Raw genomic sequence first — 8634 nt, 5'->3', positions numbered from 1 at the left:
GAGTGCGGAACTACAAGGGGACCTACACACCGCTTAAGCCACGCTGTGGCCACGGCCCACATACAAAATAGAGGGAGACTGGCACAGATGTTAGCTCAGGGCCAATCTTCCTCAACAAAAATAAAAAGAAACAAACAGAAAAAGAATTTAGGATGGTCCTTCACTCCCTACTTTCTTCACAGCATCTGATGCAGCAGGAAACCCTGAGGGCTCTATCCTTAAGATCTATCTGGAATCAGATTACTTTGCCCTCCTCTACCGCCATCCCTCTGGTCTGGACTCCATCGTAACTCTCCTGGAGTCTATTGCAGCAGCCTCCTCATTGGTCTCCCTCCACCCCGCAACCTCCCCTGAGCAACCTATGGGAAACTTAAAATCCTAACCCAGACTGTGTCCCTCTTCTGTTCACAACTCCCCATGGCTTGTAGCGCCCTAGGAATGAAGGTCCAGTTGTTCACGTTGTCACTCCACGTGTGACTCCTCCCCTCACGCTCTATTCCTTGCAGATGCCCCAGAAATCCTAGGTTTCCCTCGAGGTTTCCTCAATGCTCCCAACTCAGTCGCACATCCAACCCTTTGCACCTGCTGGTCCCTCTGCCTGCAACTCTCCCACATCTTCTCTCACCGGCTGTCAGAAATGGGGGCCCCACTCACGAGCACCCCACTGTCCTGGACACAGCCGCCTGGGCTTCAATGACCTAAGCAGGCGCCCTCATTGTGGGCTTTAGGAATCGGAGGTGGAGTCGGGTCGGGTGAAGACCTGAGAACGGCAGCACCCACCTGCGCCGGGTGCAACAGCGCAGCCGCCGCCATCGGAGCCTGTGGGCAGAGTGAGCGGCGGGCGACAAGGGCGGGGGCGGCGGGGAGACACCGAGCGGCGACACTGCCAAGCCTCTAACCTGCCTCTGTGCAATGGGGACAACGCTTTCTGCCCCGTCACCCCGGGTGTGACACAGTGCTACGGAGCCTCTGATCCGATGGACCAACCCAAGAACAGATGAAATGGCCGCCAGGAGAACAATGCCAGAAGTCCCGCCCCTGAGTGGAGCGTAATACACGGAAACGTCCCTCTCCAGTTCTTCATTGGCCCAGCGACACTGATGCTCACGGTGGAGAGCCTTCTGGGTAATGTAGTTCCCCCAGCGCCAGGCAAAGGCCAAGGGTCTGGGAGCTAACAAGCTTTACCTCATTCCATGCAGGTAGCCTAAGGCTTTTGTCAGTTTTGTGAATGTCAGTATTTTCAGTCAGGGACAAGAAAAAAAGACTTCAGACAGGACTATGGTGGTAAAGATGGCGGAGACATGCCCAATAGTCCTGAATCAGGTAGTCAAGGTGGCTCCTGCCTCTGGTTCCTTCAAAAAGAAAAAAACTCTCCTATATGTAATTAGAGATTGTGTTCCAAACCAGCAAGCAACACTGTTTTATCCAGATATTTCTTACTCTATATCCTGAGACATATTCAATTTCTTTTAAGAATATGAGACCTATCTGAAAAAAAAAGTGCCTTACCAAGTGCCATTTCCTGTGGGGATAGTGGCTGCAGTGGTCACATTCAGCACATGTGGAAAGGAGTAGTCTGAACCTTGAGTAAATTTTGGGACGTGGTGATCTCGTCTTGCAGAGAAGTGATTATAATTTCACCTGAAATTTCAGTGACAGTGTCTGCGTAGGGGGTTGAGATTATCTCAGAAAAATTGTTGTGAAATATCTACTTAATTAAAGCTACTGATAATGATTATGTAGTTATTTTAAGATAGTGGCGGAAATAGCTCTGGGTAAACATGTCTGTGACATATAAAAAAGGTTCGGATCTCCTTGAAGTTTGACTAGAGAACACTGAAGTCTGAGAAGCTGAGGACATGGTTACACTAGAAACTTGGCTACTCTGAGACTTTGATTTTCTAAAGTATGTTGTTTTTTTTTTTTATTGTTCTTGAGAACACTGAGCAATACCAACTTGAAGACAGACACAAAGTGGGAATTCAGAAAGAGTTTTCAGAATGGTAATGACCAAGTGCTCACAAAGTTACTCATAGGTAACCCACTGGTCTGACCAAAGGTTAATTAGCTTCTCTCCGCTCCACAGACCCCTAAGTTTTGTCTCACTCTTAGGCTTAAGCAAGCACTAAGATGCAGCTCATCCCTGGCTGTTCACAAGAGAAACGTTTCCTGTTAAACTGCCCCCAATCATGCTGTCTTCTCACCCCCACAGCTTCCCACCGCCCGAAAAGTTCCTGCTAGCCCTACTTATCCCTCCCTATTAAAAAAAAAAGCCTTTTTCTGTTTGATTTTGAGATGCCTCTAGATTTTGTGGTCAGAGCATTCTCTCTATTGCAATAGTGTTTTCCAATAAAGTCTCTCTTTACTTGTCTGGATTTGTTTTGTTTTGTTTTATTTTTTTTGACAGTTGTATAGTGCCATGATGCGACTCAAGATTGGACTTCACTTATAGAACCCTGTCATCCCTGCCCAGAGAACTAATGGATTTGAACCTTGCAAATCCTTTGAACTCCTCTCTTATTCATGAATTCGGGAATGCTTTGGTGAATTCAATTCTCCAAACAGTGCTCTGGGCGTCATCTCTGTTACAGCATAGTAAGGAGTTAATTTGATTCTTTTGAGCAAAGAAATTTTTCTTTGGCATTTTGAGTGGGGCATCATTCCATGACTCTTGAGTAGGAACCTTCCCTACTCTTCTGTGTGAGGACTCTTCTGTTTTACCTTGGGTCCCCTAGTGGGGATTGGGGGAGGGAATTTTCTTGGCCCTTCAGGCGGGGACTGTACAAGGCAGTAATGGAGCAGGAGTCTTTCCTGGATCCTTTAAGGTCTTATCTCTGAAATAATTAACTAATCCCATGAGTAACTCTCACTCTATTGGGTGTCCTCCCTCTTCTTTCCCTGCTGACTATATGATCTATCATTATGACATTAATTCATTTCAATATCTTCAAAAGTGGCAGAATTTACTAAGGACAATTTAGAACTACAGTGATCTCTTTGGGAAACATGGGATCTCCCCATAGTGGCTCATCAAATATCTATCCCTTCCCATCACCTCACCCTCCACCTTCCTTCCTCCTTTTCATGACCCTTAAATGTTCCCTTCAGCTCCCGCAAATCCTTTGATCTGTTGTCTGCCTTCAACACTCCTACCTCCTCCATCCCTCTATCCACCTCTGCCAAACCTTTTCCATCCCACTTCAGCCCTTCAACATCCTAGAGTCACTTAAGCTCTAGGCCCCCCTATCCTTGTTGGGGGCTCTTGAGGGGCTCAAGGACCCCAAGAGCAAACGCTTAAGGCAGAAAAAGCTAATTGGAAACAGGCTGGATGTTATATCAACTCAATGAGCTTTAGAAACACCCAGATGGTCATTTGGTGTATCCTCAGTCCCCCGCCCAAAATTCAGTCCACAGCCTCCATAAGATTACACAACACAAAGAAAATATTAAAGGTCTCCTCCTATAATATTGTTGGGGACACTTCAGCTCTCATATTGAGTAGGTAACCTAAACTTGCCCCATCTACCAGAAATGCAATCCTGATTTTTGAAAAAAATGTAAAGTTGGTCAAAGGCAAGGGCCAGCTCTGTTATATAAACCAATGAGTTAAAATTTTAAAAGTAAAGCTATTCTCTATTTGCATCTGGCTGTATGTCTATGTATGTATGTATGTATGTATATTATGTGTGTTATTTTCCTACCTCCAGAAAGTATTACCATATTAGACTATAAAATGCCTTAAGGGAACTCTATCCTTATTGGCTTAGAGATAAATAAGCACTTCTATAAATTAAATATTCATAAAATGCTCAAAAATTAAAGAAATGTAACATCTAAGACTTTCAAAAATATTCTTATAGAAACTAATCCAAATAGTTTAAAAACTCAAATTCACATAATTGAAGTAAATCTTGGCAAACAAGACTAATTTAATATTATTGGTTGAATAAACTCAGCTGTGTCTTCTGAGTTACCAAGTTTAGGTAAAATATAAGCCTACATTTTAATTTTATTTGGGATATTCTCCCTAAATTTATACAGGTTTACTGATTGAATAGTATTACATCTATTAAATATTTAAGATTATAAAAAATGTAAATTCATGTTTAACCAAATTAAATCAATATCCTGACAAACTTTATTTTAACACTAATTATGTTTTGTAATATGTCAGCTTGAAAACAGTTTTCAAGATCTTTTGGTAAGTTAAAGCCTTACACTTATGCTAAACTAATTAATGAATATTCATTAAATAATTAGATCATTTCTAAATAAGATAAAATATTGAAATATTAATTACTAAGCATACTTTTAAGGCTATGTATGTTTGGGTCTATTAATGAACATATTGTTTTTGCCTCATTGAAAAGTTGTACTATAAGGGATAGTTATGGCTATAAAAAATTGTGAGATGTATATTCATAAGTTCTGGTGGTCTGCTACAAAATATTGATGTATGACAGACAGTTCACATTTATCTACCTCCCAGTATTCTTTGAAATAAAAGTTACTGTGAATAAATGTTATAATCAATACATGTGAATAAAACTCTACTAGGAGCAATGGTAGCATATAGGAACAACTTTGTATGCAAGGTATACAAGTTATGTTTTTATTAAGGAAAAAAAGTTTTGTCTTAAGGTAAAATGACTGGTTGTTCCAAAATTTTTAAAAATGTAGGATAAAACTTAAATGGAATTTAAGGGGAATTAAACTTAAATGGAATGTAAAGGGGAATTTTATTTGTTGTGATCAAAATTGGTGAAGGATTAATGGGTTTATTTATAAATTTTTAAAATAAACCTTAATATTAAATATTATACTAATGCAGAATTGGAATTTCTTTTTTTCTCTGTTAAATGACAAAATTTCCTTGGATTGTTGGTCTACTCTTAATAAGAAATTATAAACTTTGTCTTTGACTTCTAAGTAATTCGCCTAAGAGGTGAAAATACTGTGTCTTATCAGCGTAATTCCCTGGGCTTTTATGTTGATTTTATCATGTCCTCGATTGTATAAGAAACCAAAGTCTTCTTACTTTTGAAAGATCTAAAATTCTTTACAAACTCCCACATTTTCCATGCTTTGCTCTTGGAAATAACTAGGACTGTGAACAGTCTTAATGAAACCACCAACATGACTGCAATAGAGCTACATCAACTCCAGCAAGTGGCCTCTAGAATAGTCTGGTATTGGACATGATTCTGGTTCCCCAAAGGGGCACTTAAACAGTGGTCAGTGGTCAAAAGTGGCTGCTGTGCATGTGTTCCCAAAACATCACTGATGTCTATGCCATCACCAAAATATTCAAAAGGCAGATTGGAAAATCCATCAGATCACCACTGCCATTCTCACTCTGCCATCTAAGGACACTTTGGGTGCAATGTCCTGAAATCCTCTTGACTGACTCCCTTCCGACCTCAAATCCTGGTTTTACTCCCTTATTCAGCCATTAATATTTATTCTTTTTATAATATTTCCAGGCAGACCTCTCACCAGTGCCTTATCTCTAAGATCCTCGAACAGCTGTCAGCCGACAACATGCTCAACATGTATTATAGCTAATCCTTCAAAAACAACAAGAACGTGAAGGCCAGCCCACCCCTGAAAACTACTTTGACCAACCTTAATCTCACCATGACTCTTACTCTGTCCATAATAGTGTTTAAGGACAGCCTTTGCCTATCTTAAACAACAGCAGGGACTGACCAAGTGTCATAATTATCCATAACATAACCACTGACTTGGCTTGACCAAATTTTATTCAGGGTTCTCTCTTCCCCATAGGCTCTTGAACTTTGGCTCACCCCTAGGCTTAAGTAAGCACTAAGATACAGACATCTCCCCACCTCCCTTAACAGCTCATTCTGAAAATAGGCTAATCACAGAAACATTTCCTGTTCCCATCATGCTCTCTGCTTACTCCCACCACTTGCCCCCCCATACAAAGTTCCTGCTATCCCTGATTACCCTTGCCTATAAAAGAAATACCTTTTTCTGTTCAATTTCGAGACACTTGCAGAACTTGTGGTCAGAGCATTCTCCCTATTGTAATGGTCTTTTCAAATAAAGTTGCTTCTTACATAAACCTGGATTTATTTTTATTTGACAGTAAAAATGAACAGGAATTCTGTGATGTAAGGTTTATTTCTCACTTAACAGATATTGATTAAAACCCTACTGTGTTTCAGGCACTGTTGTGGGTGCAAGAGGCACATCAGTAACCGAAGAGACATAGACCCCTGTCCTCATGTGGCTCACGTTCTAGTCAAGGAAGACGGAAGGTAAACATTAACAACAAAATAGAAAATTATATGGTATAGACAGAAAGTTATGGGTGATGAGAAATAGGGAGTTGCCCCCCACCCCCAGAGGTTAGTAAGGGAAGGCCTTATTAATCCAGGGCATTTAAGCGAAGACTTAAAGAAGAGAGGGAATGACTTTGTGGATATCTTGGGGAATAAATTCTAGGCAGAGGAAACAGCCAGTGTAAAAGCCCTAAATTGGTGACATCCGTGCCCTTCTGAAAAAGCAAAAAGGCTGGTGCAAGTGGAACCAGATGAGTGAGGAGAGAGTACAAAGGGATGAGCTGCTGATGAGAGACAACAAGGCAGGAAAAGGAGAAAAGTAATATTAAATGTATTTTTCCATTTACATGATGAATAAGTTTACAGTACACAAACTGTAGTGTGCTGTGGTAGTAAAGAGGAGAGGCATTAGAGGCATTTGTCATAGTCTGAAGGCAAGGAGTTGGGGGAGGGGTGCTTTTAAGTAAAGTCACCTGAGATGAATCCTAAACTACCAGAAGTAGGTAACCAAGTGAAAGAGGAGGGAAGTGTTCCAGACAATGGTGGGTGAGAATCTGCAAAGGCACTGAGACCCAAGAAATCACTGGTTCTTTGCAAGCACGTGTTGAATAAGACTGGAATCTAAGGTATGATGAGGGAATTGGGAAGAAATGTGGCCCTTGAGATATAAAGAGGTAAGAACTTGAAGGGACACCTAGGCATATGTTAATTTAATGGCTGTATTACTCTGCTTTGAAAGAGCTTTATTAATGTTTTCTAATTGTAAATATATACTCAATGCAAAACCATTTGGAAATGCAAAAAACAGTATAAAAAATGAAATTAGAGAGCACCAATAAGACCATCTTATAGAACTATGTACTGTTAATATTTTGATGCTTATTGTTCTACCCTAAATGTTTATAATGTATATAGTGCATACATTACATTATATATTATATGTGTGTGTTATATAGTGCTAAAATGTATGTAATACACATATTTGCATGTGTGTATATACATAAATGAATATACATTTTTTATTTCTACAAATTGAATCAAACTGTACATGCTATATTATAGCCTTTCTTTTCAACACAACATACTGGGAAAATCTTTCCATGTCAACAAACACGTATCTGTCATCTTTTCTAATGATTAATATAGTGTTCAGATTCTTGCATATTCCATCCTGGATGCAAGTTCCATGAAGACAGGGCCCATGTGTGTTGCATTCATTGTCACGTCCCTAGTCTCTAGCAGTGCCTGGAACATTAAAAAAAAAAAAAAAAAAAAAAACCTTAATAATGTGCTTAATTAAATAATTGTGGATTTTCAGGTTGTTTTTCAATCTTTGCTGTTATAAACAATGCTGCTGTGGAGAACCATGTTTATAAATGCTTGCAAACTTGTTGGTAGTATTTTTAGGTCAAATGCCTAAAGGTTAAAATGCTAAGTAAAAATGTTATGTTCTATTTAAGACTTAAAGACTTAAAGTCTTAAAGTCTTAAAGATTTTTTTATATGAATTTCCAAACTACATTTCAGAAAAGTTTTTATTGCCAATTCATAGTCTGATTCAAAATAGATGAGAATGCCTTTTTTCCTCACACATTTGCCAGCCCAATATAGGAATAATATTATTCATTTTTCAAATATGATATGTGAAAATGTAATCTCACTTTAAAATATGTATATGATTACTAGTGAGATTGAATATCTTTTTATTCTATTGATCAGTTGTATTTCTTCTTTTGTGAATTTCTTTGCTGTTTCTCATTTTGTGTTTGTCTTTTCCTAATGTATGATAACTTTTTATTTATGAAAAGATTATTGGCATTTTGTCTAGGCAGTAAATATTGCAGCTGCTTCTGCAACATTAATTTAACCCTTCCCCAGTTGTATAGCATTCACGTGGTTTGGAATGGATTAACCCCACTCCAGGCATAGAATCTGATTGGTCTATGCTACAGAGGATAATTCCATCTTCTTTCCTTGGTGATTAGTTCAGGCAGTAGCACCTAATTCAGGCCTAAGCCAATCAGTGATTAGTTCAGAGGTGGCCATGGAGGAACAATAAACTCAGACAATTGGGATAATTACACCCTACTTTCCACAGGGATAGGCACCAGCCCAAGCTTGAGTGAATCAGATGATGGAAATACTCCCTAAACAGAGTGATTGGTTTTAAGAGTGATCTAATCAGAAATAAGCTTAAAACGTTTTTTGGTGGTTATGGTAAGTAGAACATTTTCTCCCCTTGGAATGAACGAAGAATAATATAGCCCCAGTTGCCAGTCACAAACATCTTATGAATATGAGGGAAGCCAAACTGAGGATGAAGCCAA

At 39.3% G+C, this 8634-nt stretch overlaps 1 long non-coding RNA gene across 1 annotated transcript; it reads left to right on the top strand.

Annotated features, from left to right (window-relative positions):
• The first annotated feature begins 753 nt into the window (after positions 1-753).
• LOC147911736 (uncharacterized) lies at positions 754-6377 on the top strand. The gene is made up of 3 exons (XR_015550370.1): positions 754-1125; positions 2408-2595; positions 6192-6377. It is a non-coding gene; the product is annotated as an uncharacterized LOC147911736 (long non-coding RNA).
• The last annotated feature ends 2257 nt before the right edge of the window (positions 6378-8634 follow it).

The sequence above is a fragment of the Ceratotherium simum genome, chromosome X (assembly GCF_057802395.1).
Source record: "Ceratotherium simum simum isolate JZ-2026a chromosome X, ASM5780239v1, whole genome shotgun sequence".
In the NCBI taxonomy this organism is placed as follows: Eukaryota; Metazoa; Chordata; class Mammalia; order Perissodactyla; family Rhinocerotidae; genus Ceratotherium; species Ceratotherium simum.
The sequence above is the reverse complement of the archived record's forward strand: the minus strand, read 5'-3'. Positions and strand labels throughout refer to the sequence as shown.